This window comes from Pongo pygmaeus, chromosome 3 (assembly GCF_028885625.2).
Source record: "Pongo pygmaeus isolate AG05252 chromosome 3, NHGRI_mPonPyg2-v2.0_pri, whole genome shotgun sequence".
In the NCBI taxonomy this organism is placed as follows: Eukaryota; Metazoa; Chordata; class Mammalia; order Primates; family Hominidae; genus Pongo; species Pongo pygmaeus.
Window position 1 is genome coordinate 3,322,733 of NC_072376.2, and position 16,988 is coordinate 3,339,720.

The 16,988-nt window shown below is 56.8% G+C and overlaps 1 protein-coding gene across 4 annotated transcripts in view; it reads left to right on the forward strand.

Moving 5' to 3' along the window:
- The first annotated feature begins 13,611 nt into the window (after positions 1-13,611).
- The window catches only part of RGS12 (regulator of G protein signaling 12), a 148,313-nt gene continuing 144,936 nt past the window's right edge, over positions 13,612-16,988 (forward strand). For all 4 annotated transcript variants that reach the window (XR_008502063.2, XM_054484919.2, XM_054484920.2 and 1 more), the window contains exon 1: positions 13,612-13,719. The gene's annotated coding sequence lies outside the window, so the exon portion shown is untranslated. The remainder of the gene's footprint in view (positions 13,720-16,988) is intronic.

Here is a 16,988-nt window from a genome sequence, read left to right on the forward strand (position 1 = left end):
GCGGAGATGGAAGAGCCTATGAATTTTTTTTCCCCAAGGGCACATCTTAATCTTTACATGGCCTGGGGTGGCAGAAGACTGCAGCCTTACAGGCTTGAGGAGTCAGAAGACAGAGTCCAGGTCTAACAGGAACAGCTGAGAGAACTGAACAGAGCTTTTAGCTGCTGCCAATCGTGGAGGAGACAGAGTTTGGGATTTGAGTCCAGTGAAAATAAGTTTCTCTTAGAATAAAATCAACACTTCTCAGAGAAAGATAATAGAATCCAGAAGTTCTACAACATATCATTAATGATATCCAGCATACAGTAAAAAGTGTGAAGAAACAGGTATGTAACCTGTTCTCTAGAGAGAGCGCAGACAATGGAAACTGACCCCAAATGACCTACATATTGCAATCAGCATGCCAGAATCTTTTTCTTTTTTTTTTCTTTTGAGACAGAGTCTCACTCTGTTGCCCAGGCTGGAGTGCAATGGCGCGGTCTCGGCTCACTGCAACCTCTGCCTCCCGGGTTCAAGCAATTCTCCCACCTCAGCCTCCCAAGTAGATGGGATTACAGGCACCTGCCATCATGCCCAGCTAATTTTTGTATTTTCATAGGGACAGGGTTTCACCGTGTTGGTCAGGCTGATCTTGAACTCCTGAGCTCAGATGATCTGCCTGTCTTAGTCTCCCAAAGTGCTGGGATTACAGGCATGAGCCACTGCACCCGGCCCAGCATGCCAGAATCTTACACAGCTGTTCTAAGTATGTTCAAGCACTCAAAGAAAAACATTCTTATAAGGAATGAACAGATGGGAGAATTTAAGAAGAAAAACATAAGCTATAAAAATAATCAAATGAAAATTTAAGAAATGAAAAGTACAGTAACTGAAATGAAAATTTCACTGCATAGGCTTAGAAGTGGATTGGATATAGCTGAAAAGAAAATCAGTGAATCTGAAGATACAGCAATAGAAATGGCCCAGTCTGAAGCATCTAGATAAAAATGATTGCAGCAGCATGAACAGAGCCTGGGCACCTGTGGACACCATCACGTGGCAGAATGCACATGGAACCGGGACTCCAGAAGGAGTTGAGAGAAATGAGGTAGAAAACAATGGTTGAAGAAATAAAGGTGACAGATTTCCAAAATGTGGTGAAAAACATAAACTAAACATCCAAGAAATCCAACAAACCCCACACAGGATTATTAGAAAATTGCACCCAGAAACATCATAGCCAAAATGCTGAAATCCGAACAGAAAGAGAAAAATCTTGAAAATAGCCAGGAACAATGACCTTACATGAAAAGAACAATGATGCATATTTTGGCTGACTTTTCATCAGAAATAATAGTGGTCAGAGGATAATAAAATGACAACTTTGCTTTTTTTTGTTTTTTGTTTTATTATTATTTTTTTGAGATGGAGCCTTGCTCTGTCACCCAGGCTGGAGTGCAGTGGCGTGATCTCGGCTCACTGCAAGCTCTGCCTCTTGGGTTCACGCTGTTCTCCTGCCTCAGCCTCCCAAGTAGCTGGGACTACAGGTGCCCGCCACCACGCCTGGCTAATTTTTTGAATTTTTAGAGACAGGGTTTCACCATGTTAGCCAGGATGGTCTCGATCTCCTGACCTCATTATCCATCTGCCTCGGCCTCCCAAAGTGCTGGGATTACAGGTGTGAGCCACCACACCCGGCCTGCTTTTTTTTTAAAAACAATTTGGCAACATGCATATGTATCTGGAAAAATATACTTTGTTTCATCTGTTTTTGAACCTTCTATAAATAGAATCATTTCGGTGTATTCTGCTTTATTCACTCAGCATTCTTCTGTGATTCATCCCTGGTGACATCTACAGCAGCCTGTCATTTGCCATCCCAGCTGTGTAGTCTCCTGTGCATTTTAGTGTCACACTGAGCCCATTCCCTCACTCACGGGTGTGTGAGTAGGTTCACTTCGTAAATCCATGTATGCTGCCTATGAAATTCTGCCTTGACCGTCTGGGTCTCTTTCACCTGTGCTGGGACCCCCCCTCCCTTCTTCAGACCTGCTCTGCATTCTGCTTTGTGCCAGAAGGCCGACCTCTGTGAGCTGCAGCCACCAGGCTCCCTTTCCTTCTGGCTTCTGGTTGGCTTTGGCCAGTGGGATACACCAGCAGAGATTGGAGCAGGAGGGCTGTGCTCTCTCTGGAGTCTGATAGCCCTTCGTTCCCTGAGCCTCGGCCACCCATAGCACTTTACTGTTGCCCGACCTGGGCTACCTCACTGCCCCCAGCATTTCCCTTAACCTTTCCACAGGTTTGTAAACAAGCCCCTCATTCAGCAAACCTAATCACTCCTTTTGAGTGCGCTGTTTCTTGATTGATAGAGGAATTAATACCAGGAAAGGCCCCAGAAAACAGATTCTCAAAATGAGATTCGAAGGCTGGATTGCTCACATATTTGATGGCTACATGATAACTTCCTTAACGGGGAAGCTGGGGCATTAAGAATTCACTGCACACACAGGCATCACAATCACTCAGATGACTACCAGGGCAGGCATGGGTGAGGCCATGGTGTTGGGAGATGCCTGTGGAACTTAGAAGCTATGACGACAATGGAGATGTGAATATTGGGTCAAGATAGAACATCCATTGAGACGAAGACAAATTGGAGGGCTTGAATCCCAGCAGAAGGCACAGGGGGAAAATCAGAAGACCTCTGTGATAGCATGGAAGGGTTTCCTCATCTCCTGGAGCCATAGAACAGACAGGGCAAGAGTCAGGTGCAGGGCCTCGTGGAAAGGGTGGCACAGGTGAACCCTCTTGGTAGGTTCAGGGCACAGGTGGGGAAGGAGTGGGCTCCCAAGGCATGGGGTGGAGACATCTCGACGGAAAGATGAAATTAAACTTTGAATCCACTGCAGGAGGCAGCCCAGACTCCAGCCTGAGAGGACGAGCCTTCCTTTTTTTTCAAAGACTTCAACGCCCAACCCTGCCCATCGGGATTTGCTACATCCCAGCATAATCTGGACAGAGAGGCGAAAGGTTGCTCTGGGCCAAGGTCACCAATCTGTAGGAGCAGGCGTTTGGGGACACAGGTGAAATGGGGTTCCAGGGGTGCCAGGCTAAGCAGGAAGCTGCACAGGACTGCACTGGCTGATGGCATCCACCTGGGTTTGGGAATTGGGTTGTTGGCTTGAGCCCCAGGGGCAGCATGAGCAATCTGCTGGGCTGGCTGAAGCCCGGCTCATCCTGGCCTGATGGGAAGCACCAGCAGGGTGCCCTGGAGGGGAGGGCTGAAGCGCGGGTGTGGGGGTGCGTCTGTGTGTGCTGGCTGCTCAGCTGCTCCCTAAACTACCCCACCGCCCCCCTGGGAGACATTAAGAAACATCCAGCCGGGCGCAGTGGCTCATGCCTGTAATCCCAGCACTTTGGGAGGCTGAGGCTAGGAGTTCAAGATCAGCCTGGCCAACATGGTGAAACCCCTCTCTACTGAAAATCACAAAAATTAGCCAAGCATGGTGGCAGGTGCCTGTAGTCCCAGCTATTTGGGAGGCTGAGGCAGGAGAATCACTTGAACCTGGGAGGCAGAGGTTGCGGTGAGCCGAGATTATGCCACTGCACTCCAGCCTGGGTGACAAGAGCAAAACTCCATCAAAAAAAAAAAAAAAAAAAGCATTCAGTGAGGGCCGGCACCATGGTGCATGCCTGTAATCTCAACACTCAGGAGGCTGAGGTAGGAGGATGGCTTGAGTCTGGGAAGTTGAGGCTGCAGTGAGCTGTGATCCCACTGCTACGCCTGGGCAACAGGGCAAGACCCTATCTCAAAAAAAAAAAAGGACTATCCAGTGGGAGGCAGAGGTAGCAGGCAGACCCTCCTGTGGGACCCCAGCCTGCTAAGGAGGGAGGGGGGTAAGCTTGAGTCCTGGTGCTGCCCCCGCCTCTTGGTGTTCCGTCAACTCGGCTGGGCCACAGTGCTCAGTATTTGGTCGAATGCCAGTCTAGATGTCACTGTGAAGGTATTTTTTAGATAAGGTTAACATTTAAGTCAGGGAACTGCGTGTGAGGCCAATGACCTTCCACGGTGTGGGTGGGCTTCATCTGAGCAGTTGAAGGGCTTGAGAGGAAAGTCAGAGGCTCCCGAGGAGGAGGGAAGGCTGCCACCACGGTGCTCTGGACTTGAGGGGCGGCATCAGCTCCTCCCCAGGTCTCCAGCCAGCCGGTGCCTCCCTGTAGAATGCAGACCTGCCGGCCCCCACCAGCCTATGCGTCAATTTCTTAAAATCAGTCTCTCCCCTTCTTCTCTTTCTGTATCTCTGTCTATCTGCATATCCTACTGGATTTTGTTTCTCTGGATAGCACCGATACGGAGAACCCTATAGCATTCTTCGGGCACTTGCAGAAAAGTGGCCCCCACTGAGGACTTGACAGGTGGCCCAGCTGGTGGGTCTTGTCTGGGTGGTGGTAGAGCAGAGGCAGGGAATCCCGACCTGCCGGCTGGCTGCACTAAGGGGAGACCGGGGCGGCCGCTCAGGCAGCGCGTGGAAACCATTCCTTCAGCTCCCGCTCCCTGTTCATAGCAAGTGCTCCAGCTCCAGCAGAGGCCTGTTTTGGGGGTCATGACTGAAGTGACCAGAGCAATGTGAGGGACAAAGGATGTGCCAGGGTGGTGTGGCTGGGCCTCTGGGAGGGTGGGGGCCTGGAAAGAAGGGGGACTGGTGCCCAGCGCTCTGCTACACCCCTCTTTGTCCTGTAAGTCCTGTGTTGTGGCCTCCTCAGTCCTGGAAGCTACCAGGGCCCAAGGATGCAGGCAACTTGGTGGCCCCCAGGGCCTGTGCAGTGCGCTTAACCTCGTGGGGTGGGTCCGGCAGGCTGCCCCGCCCCGGAACAAGCCCCAGCCCCACTGTCACTGTTGGGGGTCAGCTCGAGGTGGTGACTCCTGGCTCCTCCTCATCCCCTCTGTCCCCCACCCCAGTCTCCTTCCAGAGCAGACTTCCGTCGACTGGCTGGTCAGAGCCACCAGGCTGTGTCCTGGCACAGGAGCCATACATGGGCGGGACTCTGGGTTCTCATGCCCTGGGGAGCGCCCGCGCCTGGGGCAGGGCTACATAGAATCCTTTGTCACCCCTCAGATTCACAGTGAGGAAAATGTCCTGCAAATACCAGCCCAGATGGAGGGAGCCACGGCTTCTCCACCACTTCCTGCCAGTGTGCGGGGCTGCGCTCCAGGGACCGCTGGGGCCGCCACCAAAAGAACAGAGCCCAGGGAACGTGGAGAGGAGCCCAGATGCCTGAGGTGAGCAAGGCAGTGCCTCCCTCCAGCCTGGCATGTCCTTCTGGTTATTCGTGAGGCCACCGCAGGGAGGGTCACCAACTGTCTGTTTTGCCTAGGACCGAGGGGGTTCCAGGGATGCAGGACCTTTGATGCTTAGCCAGGAGAGGCCACTGGGCCACCCCAAGGGCAGGTCTTCTGCCCCGGGCCACGTGTGGTTTCTTTCAACACACTGAGGAAGCCTTTCTCTTGAGATCACCAAATGCAGCCTTCTCTGTTTCTGTTCCCCATTACTGCGTATGCAGTGGGCAAACTTCCTCCGGCCCTGAAAGCTCCTGGCGGCCTGGGGATTCTCTGTGCGCTCCTACATAAAAGGCAGCTTCTGTCACTCAAGCGGCAAATACAGTCTCAATTCAGAGTCAGTCCAAATCCATTACCCCAAACCTGAGATATAAATCCAAGCTCCATTCTTGGTTTAAAGCCAGTCCCTGTGGGCCCTGCTTCCCCAGCCTCCTGTGGTGGAAGCCTGTGCTGGGGGCTGCGGTGTGGGGTTTGCTCTCCTCCCTCCCGCAGGTGGATGCAGGGTGAGGGAGTGAGGAGGAATGAGGGGTGGGGGGGACCCTCGCGCCCGAGGTTGGCGAGCAGGCTTCCCGCAGGCTGGGCCTGGTGGGTGCAGGGCTCACCACTCTGGTGCCTCTGTGGTCCCTGAGTGACCCATTGGCAGGGACCTGTGCCCATTCCTGGGACCCGAGGAGTGGGTCCACTCTTGTTCTTGCCAGGGGCCTCCGACCCTTGCGGGGCAAGTGAACAGGATGACTTCACGCTTTGCCGCCGGCCCGCTTGCACGGCCCATGGGAGCCCAGGCACCCCTTGTCCCCACAGACCTAGAGCCAGGCCTGTCCCTTGCAGTCCGACCATCCCGATGCGCCCGGCCCCCAGTGTCCCCTCAGTGGTGCCTCCCCTCATGCTGTGGTGCACCCCCAAGAATCTCTTGCCAAATCCTGCCCTCTCCCTCCCCCGCCCCCTCCCTCCCCCGCCCCCTCCCTCCCCCGCCCCCTCCCCCCGCCCCTCCCTCCCCGCCCCCTCCCTCCCCCGCCCCCTCCCCCCGCCCCCTCCCTCCCGCCCCCTCCCTCCCCTGCCCCCTCCCCCGCCCCCTCCCTCCTGCCCCCTCCCTCCCCTGCCCCCTCCCTCCCCCCGCCCTCCCTCCCCTGCCCCTTCAGGAGACTGCAGTGAGCGAGGGGGTCAGGTCTCACCCTTCACTGCCACTCCAGGTCGGCGCCTTGTAACCTTCCTTGGGCTGACACCAAGACTTTGCTGTCGTGGAGAAGCCAGATAGGCAAATGGCACGACATCGGTGCAGGTCCTACAGAGCTGGTTAAACCCCGGCTCTGCCCCTGTCCGGTGGGAGTCCAGGGGGACACACTCTATCCCCTGAGCCTCAGTTTCACCATCTGAAAATTGGGGTATTAATTATACCCACTTTACGAGGCTGGCTAACTACAGTGATGTGGGGAAGTTCCCCACGCTGCACCTTTGCTGCTCACCATGAGGTCAGGGAACACAGGTAGAAAAGCCCTCCAGGTCCTCGTCAGAGGGGTCGGCTGCCTGGACGGTGGCTGAGGGCTCCAGGCCAGCCAGCTGCCCTTGCTGGGGCTGCTCATCACGCGCTGTTCACTCCAGCCCAGCTGCTGGCCGGCCACCCTCCCTCCCCATGGCCACGGGTGTTCCCGGCCACAGCCAGGACGGCGGCCGCCCAGTGCCACTTCCTGCAATCCCTGTTGCTGGTGGGAGCTTCCTAGAGCCCTGATCCGCCCCTGGTGACCACCTGCTCACAACCTGCTGTGGCTCCCGTGGCCTGAGAAGGATGCTGGTGTGCTGTAGTCTCCCTACTGGGTGCAGAGCTCAAGGTTGAGGGGCAGAGAGGAGAGCACGGCACGGATGCTGGCAACAGGCGCCCACTCCGGCCAGCCGTGCCGCCTCTCCTTTTCCTCAACTGCTCCGCTCTGCAGCTTTGCCCAGCTGCCCCCTGTGGTTTCTGTGGCTCCCGTGGTGTAGACAGGGCATCCCCAGGGCCAGCACAGCTCGGGGTGGTGGGGCAGGAAAGGCAGCCTGTGGCAGCCAGGCGGGGAAAGGCTCAGTGGGAGTATGTTCCGAGCACTTTGTCTCCCCAGGCCTCAGTTTCTGCATCTGTAAACAGGCATGTGCAGGGTTGTGAGAGTGTCAGAGAGCCCCTGTCAGGCCCTTAGTGCGCTGCTGGGCACCGAGTGGGAGCCCGGTCAGCGGTGCCTGTGGGAGCCAACGCTGTCCAGCAGGATTGAGGGGAGTACCAGACAGGCCAGGAGCTCCTTCGGGCTGGAGAGGCCTCGGGGACCTGGCTGTGATGGTGATCTGGGCCTTAATGGGTGTATGGGTCGGGGCCAGCATCAGCTTTGGGCATATATTAGGGAGTTACTGAGGAAGACAGAGAAAAAGGGACACCTAGTTCTTTTATAATGCTCCGGGAAAAGGTGAGTTCTGAGCACCACCTGCTCACTGAACAGCGGAAAAGCGAGCAGCGCCCAGGCCCCGACGCTGTGCAGAGCCCTGGGAGGGCGGTGTTTGCGCGATTGTTCAAGGGGGACTCGAAGAGCAACATTTAAAACATTTCCGATGCCATTTTCTTGTTTTGAGGCAATGCTTTCTGATTTCATGTTTATTTTCTGTAAAGGAAAACACCTTCCTAAACACACATTTTCTCAAGGCACATCACATGGTCTGAAGAAAAAAAAAAAAAAAGGGACATCTTCTCCAAATTGGTATTCCTCCAGCTGGAGCAGCTCTGTTGCTGCCAAGCTTCAGTTCTTTGACAAGAAGAGACATTTCAAAGCCGGGTCCCACAGGAGGGCGGTGTTCACACCACACACGTGGCCAAGCCCTTCCTGATTCCTGAACCTGCCCCTGCCCGCTGGCCTTTGGGACCTCCCCAGCCCCTGGCCCTGGCAGCCTGATGAAGTTCTGTGTAGGAACAATATGGTCTACTTAATTAATGCATATTCTATTTGGTGACAACATCCCTAATTGCCATGAGCTCTACTTAGTAACAATATGCTCTATTTAATTAATTTTGTGTGTTCTGGTTAAAAACATTATGCTTCGTTTAATTTGTTTCATCTGCTCACCGATGGTGAATTCCACAACACAGGCACAGGAGGCTGCCCCACCTGGAAGGTGGTCCTGGGACAGAGCATGTCAAATGTGGCAGAGTGCGGGCAAGGGGCTGGCAGGCTCATTTGTCCCACGGGGCCTGGGCAGGGGCCCTCAGCTCCCACATCTCCCCCAAACTCACTGGGCCCCACACAAACCTTTCCCCTTAGCTCTGTTCGGGGGCACCCCAGCCCCTTTGCTCCATCCCTGCCCTGCTTCCCAGCATCAGTGCCAGAGTCCCTCTGGGTCCTCCCCTTCCCATGGCCGAGCCATCCAGAGACACCGTGGGCCTGCACCTGCTGGCCCTGAGCTCCCTGAGCCTGCGTGCTCCTTGCTCTGAGCGCACAGAAGGATTCGATGGCAAATAAACTACTGCCGCGTGGGGTGTGTGCACAGACCCTCAAGAGTGATGGTCCTGGCGGGTGTGTGGTGTCTGGTGGGTGCGTGGGAGGGCTGGGGCTGGGGTGGGGGCACCGGCTTCACAAAGGTTGTGACACAGAGCTGGGCCCCGACAGGAGGGGGGCAGCTGACAAGGGGGCCCCATGGGTGCAGGCAGCATCCCCACTGGGCAGGAAGGGTATGGGCCGCGCAGAGGCCTGCTGGACGCCTGGCCACCAGCACTCCCCTCCGGGCCTGGCTTCCTGGCGCAGCTCCTGAGGCTCAGCTTACCCCACACTTTGGGGCCAGGGAAATACGGGGTCATGCAGGCCCATGGGTGTCCCTTGAGGTGGACCTGGTCAAGCTCTGACGAACCCTAACTCTCTCCGGAGGACAGATGGGGTTTGGGTTACTCTGATGCCTGGGTCAGCTCAGACCCTGACACAAGCAAGCCCCCCAAAGTCTGGGTGTTCCTCCTTTCTGGGACGTATAGACCCTGGCAAGTTGCCACAGGCCCGGGGAAGGCTAGGGAAACACCTGCTTAGAGGCTCACAGGGCATTCCAGGGCCTTCTGCAAAGGGATCCGGTCCCCATGAAGGGGCTCTGGGCCTTTGCACCAATCCCCACATGGAGACTGCATGAGGCATGTGGCTGGCCGGGGGGCCCCAGCGGCCCCAGCTCCCAGCTCTCCTTGTCTCTGATTATGGAAGCCGTCGCCCCTGCGAGCCCCATCGGTGTAGCCCCTGGAGCGGGCCGGCCCTGGCCTGGCTGCCCACTCTGCCTGCTGTTCCCTGCCCAGGAAGTGCATCTACCTGCTTCTGCCATCAGGATCCGGTTGCCCCGCTGTGGGAGGGACCCAGTCCGAGGTCCTACCTCCCTGTCAGCCTCCACCTGCTGAGGACAGCCACCACCAGGTCCCCAAGTAAGGTGTGGGTCCCTCAGAGAACATTGTTTTACATGTTTTCTTATTGGGGTAAAACACACATAACATACAATTTACCAACTTAACCATTACAATTTTTTTTTTTTTTGGAGACAGGATCTCATTCTGTTGCCCAGGCTGGAGTGCAGTGGCGTGATCTTGGCTCATTGCAACCTCTGCTTCTCAGGCTCAAGTGATCCTCCTGCCTCAGTCTCCTGAGTAGCTGGGACCACAGGCATGCACCACCATGCCCAGCTAATTTTTTGTGTTTTTGGTAGAGATGGGGTTTCACTGTGTTGCCCAGGCTGGTCTCCAACTCCTGAGCTTAAGTGAGCCACCTACGTCAGCCTTTCAAAGACCTGGGATTACAGGCATGAGCCACCATGCCTGGCCTAAACTTTTTATTTTTTACGTTTTTAATTAGTGCAAATCCCATATTTTAATTTTTTAAATTAACAAATGAAAAATTGTACAATCTGATGCTTTGATATATGTTTATACTATGGAATGATTAAATTAAGCTAATTAATGTGTCCCATCATTCACATCCCATTTTTTGTGATGAGAACATTTAAAATCTGTTAGAGATTTTCAAGGGTACATTATTATTGACTAGTCATCATGCTGTACAATAGCTCTTCTGAACTTAATTCATCCTGCATAGCTGAAACTTTGTGCCCTTTGACCAATGTCTCCCCAATTCCTACCCACCCACAGCCTCTGGTGAGCTGCATTCTACTCTCTGTTTCTGTGACTTAGACATTTTCAGATTCCACATGTAAGTTAGACCGGGCACTATTTGTCTTTCTGTGCCTGGCTTATTTCACTTTCATAATGTCCTCCAGGTTTATCTATGTTGTTGCAGATGGCACATTTCCTTCTTTTTAAGGCTCCAGAGTATTCAGTAATACACGATGTTTTCTTTATCCACTAATCCATCGACGAGTGCTTAGGTGGGTTCCACATCCCGGCTATTGTGAGAGGTGCCGCGGTGAACCTGGGAGTGCAGATGTCTCTTTGACACACTGATTTCATTTCCTTTGGATACATACCCAGCAGTGAGATTGCTGGATCACACGGTAGTTCTAGTTTTGATTTGTTGTGGAACCTCCATACTCTTTTCCATAATGGCTGTATCTTAACCACTGTTACATGTACAGCTCAGGGGTATCAAGCACATTCACACTGTAGTGCAAACATCTCCACCACCCATCTCCAGAATGCTTCCATCTTCCCAAACTGAAACTTTAAATAACTTGTCCTCTTCTCCCCCGCCCCTGCCACCCACCCTTCTACTATCCGTCTCTATAAATGTACCTACTCTAAGAATCTCATATAAGTGGAATCAGACAGTATCTGTCCTTTGTGACAAGCTTATTTCACTCAGCATAGCGTCCTCAAGGGTCATCCGTGTTGCAGCCTGTGTTGGAATGTGGGGGGACGCCTCCACACCCCGAGTCCCGTGGAAGAATTATCATCCATCCCACTTGTTCAACTCAGGAGTGCCTTCTTGAGCAACTGTAGCCAATGAGCTGTGGGTAGGGCCGCTGAGCCGCTGCCTGGCAGGCATGGAAGAGCAGGTGCACACTTCTCCATGGCCCTCCCTGCGCCAACAGAGGCCGCCCTGCCAGTCTGGGCCCAAGAGTGAAGCCTATAGGAGCAGAACCACAGGGGCCAGGGACTGACCACCCAGAGACTTGGGCATGGTTCTGTGTCTAGCCCCTCCAGATGGACTGAATGAGTTTTGCTTAATTGGCAAGACCTACCTTTTCAAAACCTTCCAGCATGACACTTGACACCATCTCAGGCAATTTCTCCCCACTTCTGGGGGCCCTGGCTTTCACGGGGATGGACTAGTGTGCTTCCTCCCACAGAAACAGCTTCTTGGGCTACCCCCGTGCTGGGCATGAGTTCTCTCACAGGCTCGGTGACCCCTCCTATGAGCTGCTCGTCCTCTTCCCCCACCCCTGTCCATGAGGCACCTGGAGGCCGGGCAAGTGCAGAGAAAAAAGCCAAAGGGAAAGAAGAGAACTGCAGGTGGTGTTTCCCCGTCTCTCAGGGCCACTTGTCCCTGCCCTGGAGCCTGAAGAGGCTGAGCTCTGCGGCCTGCTTCCTTCTGGCTTGGCGCTGCTCTGGAAGGTTCCACCATCTGTGCATAGGCAGGAGCCAAGAAGGTCGACAGTTGCTGGGGGGCCAGGGTGGGGGAAGTTTCTTTCCTGGCTCTCTCTTTCTCTTTTTTTTTTTTTTTTTTCTGAGATGGAGTTTCACTCTCTCACCTAGGCTGGAGTGCAGTGGCACGATCTCGGCTCACAGCAACCTCCGCCTCCGGGGCTCAAGCGGTTCTCCTGCCTCTGCCTCCCAACTAGCTGCGACTACAGGCGCGTGCCACCACACTTGGCTAATTTTTTGTATTTTAGTGGAGATGTGGTTTTGCCATCTTGCCCAGGGTGGTCTCGAACTCCTGAGCTCAGGCGATCTGCCCGCCTCAGCTTCTCAAAGTGCTGGGATTACTGGCGCGAGTCACCGCGCCTGGCCTCTTCCCTGGCTCTCTCTGCTGGGTCATCAAGGGCTGGCTGTGTCCCTTGGCCATAGGTCGCAGCTCCTGTTAAGTGTCTCTCTCTCCCTGTCTGGCTTCCTGTAACCGCTCTGGCCACGCTCCTTCAGCCCTGCAGGTGAAAACAGTTCCCTCCCTGCTGTTACCTCTCCCAATTCAGCACCGCCCTGTGGCTTCCCGGCTCCCGGACCGCGCCTCTGCCAGCGGGAGCCCTGCTGGACTCTTAATTGTCCCACTGAGAATGCCATTGGTTTCCTCCTGGGATCCAAACTAATCACAAAAGACTAGATGATGGAGAGCTGCCAAGAAAGTACGGGGCGGTGGCGGGGACGGAGGGGAAGCGTTTTGAGTCCATCAAGGCAGGTGACAGGAGAGAAGCAAACCCGAGAGGGGCCGAGTCCCTGGGCGGGCGGCAGGGCTGGAGCATGAACAGCAGCGAGGGATGCGTCTCGAGGGAAAAAGGCGGCGGGAGAAAATGAGGGGAAGGCAGGAAGGAAGGGGCAGGGAGACCCAGCGCCTGGGAAGGAAGACACCAAGAGGGTGAGGAAGGAACCCCTGCCTAAGGGGTGAAGGCGGCGGCGGGGACACGGCCAGAGGCGCAGGCCGGGGCCGGGCAGCTCCCCCTCTCGTGCCAGCGGTGCCTCCGGTCCCGCCCCCGCTGCTGCCCACGCTCCGGGAGAGGCAGACCCGCTGGACGCCGCAGTCACTGCGCCGCCTTCGCGGGCGTCCCGGGGCCCGGAGGGAACGGCCTTTCCTGGCTGTCCCCGTGGCTTCGCTGCGGGAACTCACGCCGCCTCCGAGGCTGCCGCCAGCTCCGGACATCTGCCCAGCCGAAAAGCCAGGGCGCCGGGGCCTGACTCCCCACACCCAGGTTTCCCGGGCACCGAGACCCAACGGGAGCCGGACTTCCTCGGACACCGACGGCGAAGGACAGAGACAGCCCAGGCAGGGGCGGCTCCTCCCGGCCACACCGACCTGCCCTTCGCAGGGTGTCCCGGGCCGGCGGAGGCAGAGAAAACCAGGTGCGGGAACGCAGTCGCTCCCAGCGCCAGGGCGCTGCCAGCGCGAGTCCACACCGAGCGCACCAGGGCCGCCGCGCCCCCAACGGAAGTCCCGCCCCCCGCCGTGGAGGCCCCGCCCCTCGCTTCTTCCCATCCCCGCTTCCCTGGCAGTCCCATTACCACGCTGTCCCGACGCGCAGGCTCTCGCCCCGCCCCATTCCCCGCCCCCGAATTACCCCGCCCCAACCCCACCCCCTTGGCCCCGCCTTACTTTAAGTTCTCCCCGCCCCTCCCCGTCCCCGCCCCTCCCGTCCCCGCCCCTCCTCCGGCCCCGGCCCCGCCCCCGCCTCGACCCCGGGAGGCGGTGGCTGCTGAGGCGACCGTTGCGCGCGCGGGCGGTGGCGCGGGCCGGAGCGCCTGGAGCGGGAGCGAGCGGCGCGGCCCGGTAGGTGTGCGGGGCCAGGGCGGGGGCCGGGCGCGCCGTCTCCGCTCTTTCTTTCGTCTCCGGGGCGCGCGCCCGCGCCCTCCGCCTCCCGGCCGACCCCGACCAGCCCTGCGCGGCGCCCGTCCCCTCGGGGTCGCCGCCCGCCCGCCCTGCCTTTTGTTCGCCGGCCTGACTCAGGCTCCTGGTCCCGGGCCCGGCGCGGGGCGGGGCGGGGCGGGGCGGGGCGGGGGCGGGCGGCGCGGGGCGCGGGCCTGTGGGGCCTCCGGCCGGGCGGGTGCGCGGCCTCCTGGGGCCCCGCGCTGTGAGGCCCGCCCGGGCCCTTGGCGGGACCCGGGGGCGGCGCCGGGCAGGGGTCCCGTGGGCGAGGAGCGCCCGGGAGCGCTGGGAAGATTCCGTCGTCGGACTTCACGAGCGGCCGCTTTGTTAGGGCAGAAGCTGCCTCCCGAGACCCGAACTCCAGATCCACTGCAGCGACCTGGGGTCGGCTCAGCCGTGGTGCCGCGATTGTGCAGTATAGACAGAGGGGTCCCAGAGCCGTGCGGTGTAGACGGAGAGAGGGCCCAAAGCTGTGGAGTGGGGACAGAGAGGGGACCCAGAGCTGTGGAGTGTAGACAGAAAGGGGGCCCAGAGCCATGGAGTATAAACGTGGAGTGTAGACAGAGAGGGGGCCCAGAGCTGTGGAGTGTGGACAGAGAGGGGGCCCAGAGCTGTGGAGTGTAGACAGAGAGGGGGCCCAGAGCCGTGGAGTGTAGACAGAGAGGGGACCCATAGCTGTGGAGTGTAGACAGAGAGAGTCTCATAGCCGTGCAGACAGAGAAGGGGCCCAGAGCCGTGGAATGTCGACTGTGGAGTGTAGACAGGGGGTCCAGAGCCGTGGAGTGTAGACAGTGGAGTGTGGACAGAGAAGGGGCCCATCGCCGTGGAGTGTAGACAGAGCCGTGGAGTGTAGACAGATAGGGGGCCCCGAGCCATGAAGTGTAGACAGTGGAGGGTGAACAGAGAGGGAGCCCAGAGCCGTGGAGTGTGGACAGACAGGACCACCTGGCCTCTCACCTGCCTGGTCACTTGCTGGGAATGTGTCCCTGGGCAGGTGACCACCTTCTCTGTGCCTGAGTTTCCTCATTGGACCTGTCTTTGGGGCTGCCGCAAGGGCTAAGAGTGTCTTTGTCTGAAGTCCTCAGCGTGGTCCATGCTGTCCTGTGCAGGGCCCTTCTGAGGCCACAGGGACGTGCAGGATGGCCGGCAAGGCCTGCACAGAAGGGGCGCTGGGGAGCCTTCCCAGGCAAGGCAGCAGCCCCACCATTCACAGCAAGGAGACTACCAAGGAGGGCAGAGCGGCGGCTTCGGGCAGTAAGGGCTGCCGTGGTGGAGTCCTGCTGGCCTTCCCCTAGAGAAGAGGCTGAGGCCTGCCCCTAGAGAAGGCAACGTGGGGAGGGCAGAGCGATTCTGAGTAAGGGGGAACCAGTTTATATTTCACTTTAGAAACTAATCGTCACAGTGTGAAGTTTCTTCCCCTGAAAAAGCGATATAAAAAGGTCCATCGTGGCCAGTGCTTCTGGGGACTTGAGATGATGGGTATCGGGTGCGCAGGCCCTGCGTGGTGCCTCAGCTGGATGCTCCGCAGGTGGGGGAGTCCATGTTGGCTGAGGGCAGGGGCTCAGGCAAGGGCAGTGGGGTGGCTGAGCCTGCACAAGTTGGTGCACCCCTGTCTGGGTCTTTTTCTTAAAACTGCAAGTCCAGCGTTGTCTCTGAGGCTGGAACCTGCCCTCAGACAGGCTTACATTTCTAGCCCTGGTAACTGCAATGATGCGGATGCCTCTGTGACTGGCAGAGCAGAGGGAGGAGTGACAGGGCAGTGGTGACCGGAGGTCTCAGGGAGGTTGACAAAGACAAGGGCGGAGGAAAGGCGCCTCGACCTGGACTGGAGGTGCAGTACTGACCTGTGGAGTGCTCAGGAGAGGGCAGGGGCGGTGCGGCCTGAGGGCATGTCATGGGGAGGGTGAGGAGGTGGGAGGGAGGCACTGGACGGGGACGGCAAAGAGGAGGGAATCCAGGGTCAAGGGCTGGCTCCCTTTCTGCCCTGTTTAGAATGAGGGTCTTGGGGAAGAAGGGGTGGCCAGGCTGAGGAGACCTGTGGCGCTGGGAGCTGGGACTCAGTGAGGTCCTGGAGGTGGTGAGGGCCCAGAGGTGACAGCTGGGGACCCAGCCAGCCTGGCTGCTGCTGTGGGAAGGTCGGGAGGTAGAGGAGATGGAGGACAGGCTGAGGCTGCCGGAAGTCAGCGCTTCAGGCTGATGGAAGGGGGCTGAGCGGGCTGTGCGGGCCTGGTTGGCAGTGTGCGGATCACATTGTCTTTGGACCTTTATTTTTGTCTGAGACTGGCCAAGCAAAACAATCAGGCTGGGCTGGGTGTGGTGACTTACGCCTGTAATACTAGCACTTTGGGAGGCCGAGGCAGGTGGATCACCTGAGGTCAGGAGTTCGAGACCAGCCTGGCCAACATGGTGAAACCCCGTCTCTACTAAAAATACAAAATTATCCGGGTGTGGTGGCACACGCCTGTAATCCCAGCTACTCAGGAGGCTGAGACAGAAGAATCGCTTGAACCTGGGAGGCGGAGGTTGCAGTGAGCCAAGATTGCGCCATTGCACTCCAGCCTGGGTGAGGAGCAAAACTCTGTCTCAAAAAAAAAAAACCAAAAAAACAAAAAAAACCCCAAAAAACAAAAAACTCCATCTCAAAAACAAAGACAAACCAACAACAACAAAAAACAGGCTGAAGGAATAAACAACTCATTAGTTACGACTTAACACATGCGGGGCTTCAAGCACACAAAATCCTAAAGCCCAGACCATTTTACATTTTATTTGAATTTGATGGAATTCCTAGAAATATTTCCCTTCCCAGTTGTATGAGTTTCCTATTGCTGTGTAACAAAGCACCACTCACTTAGTGGCTGAAAATGGCAAAAGTTTGTTCCCCCTAGTTGGGCTGAAACTGGTGTCATCGTCAGCTGGCCAAGCCCCCTCCCGAGGCACTGGAGGAGAACCGTTTGCCCGCCCCGGTCAGCTTCTGGAGGCTGCAGGAGAGCCGTTCACCCCCCTGGTCAGCTTTTGGGGGCTGGCCTCATTCCTTGGCTCCCGGCTCCTGCCTTGCTTCCATTGTAACATCGCTGTCTTTCTCCTTCTCTTTATTTTCTCTTTTTAGAGACAGGGTCTCACTTTGTTGCCCAGGTGGAGTGCGGTGGCACAATCATTGCTCACTGCAGCCT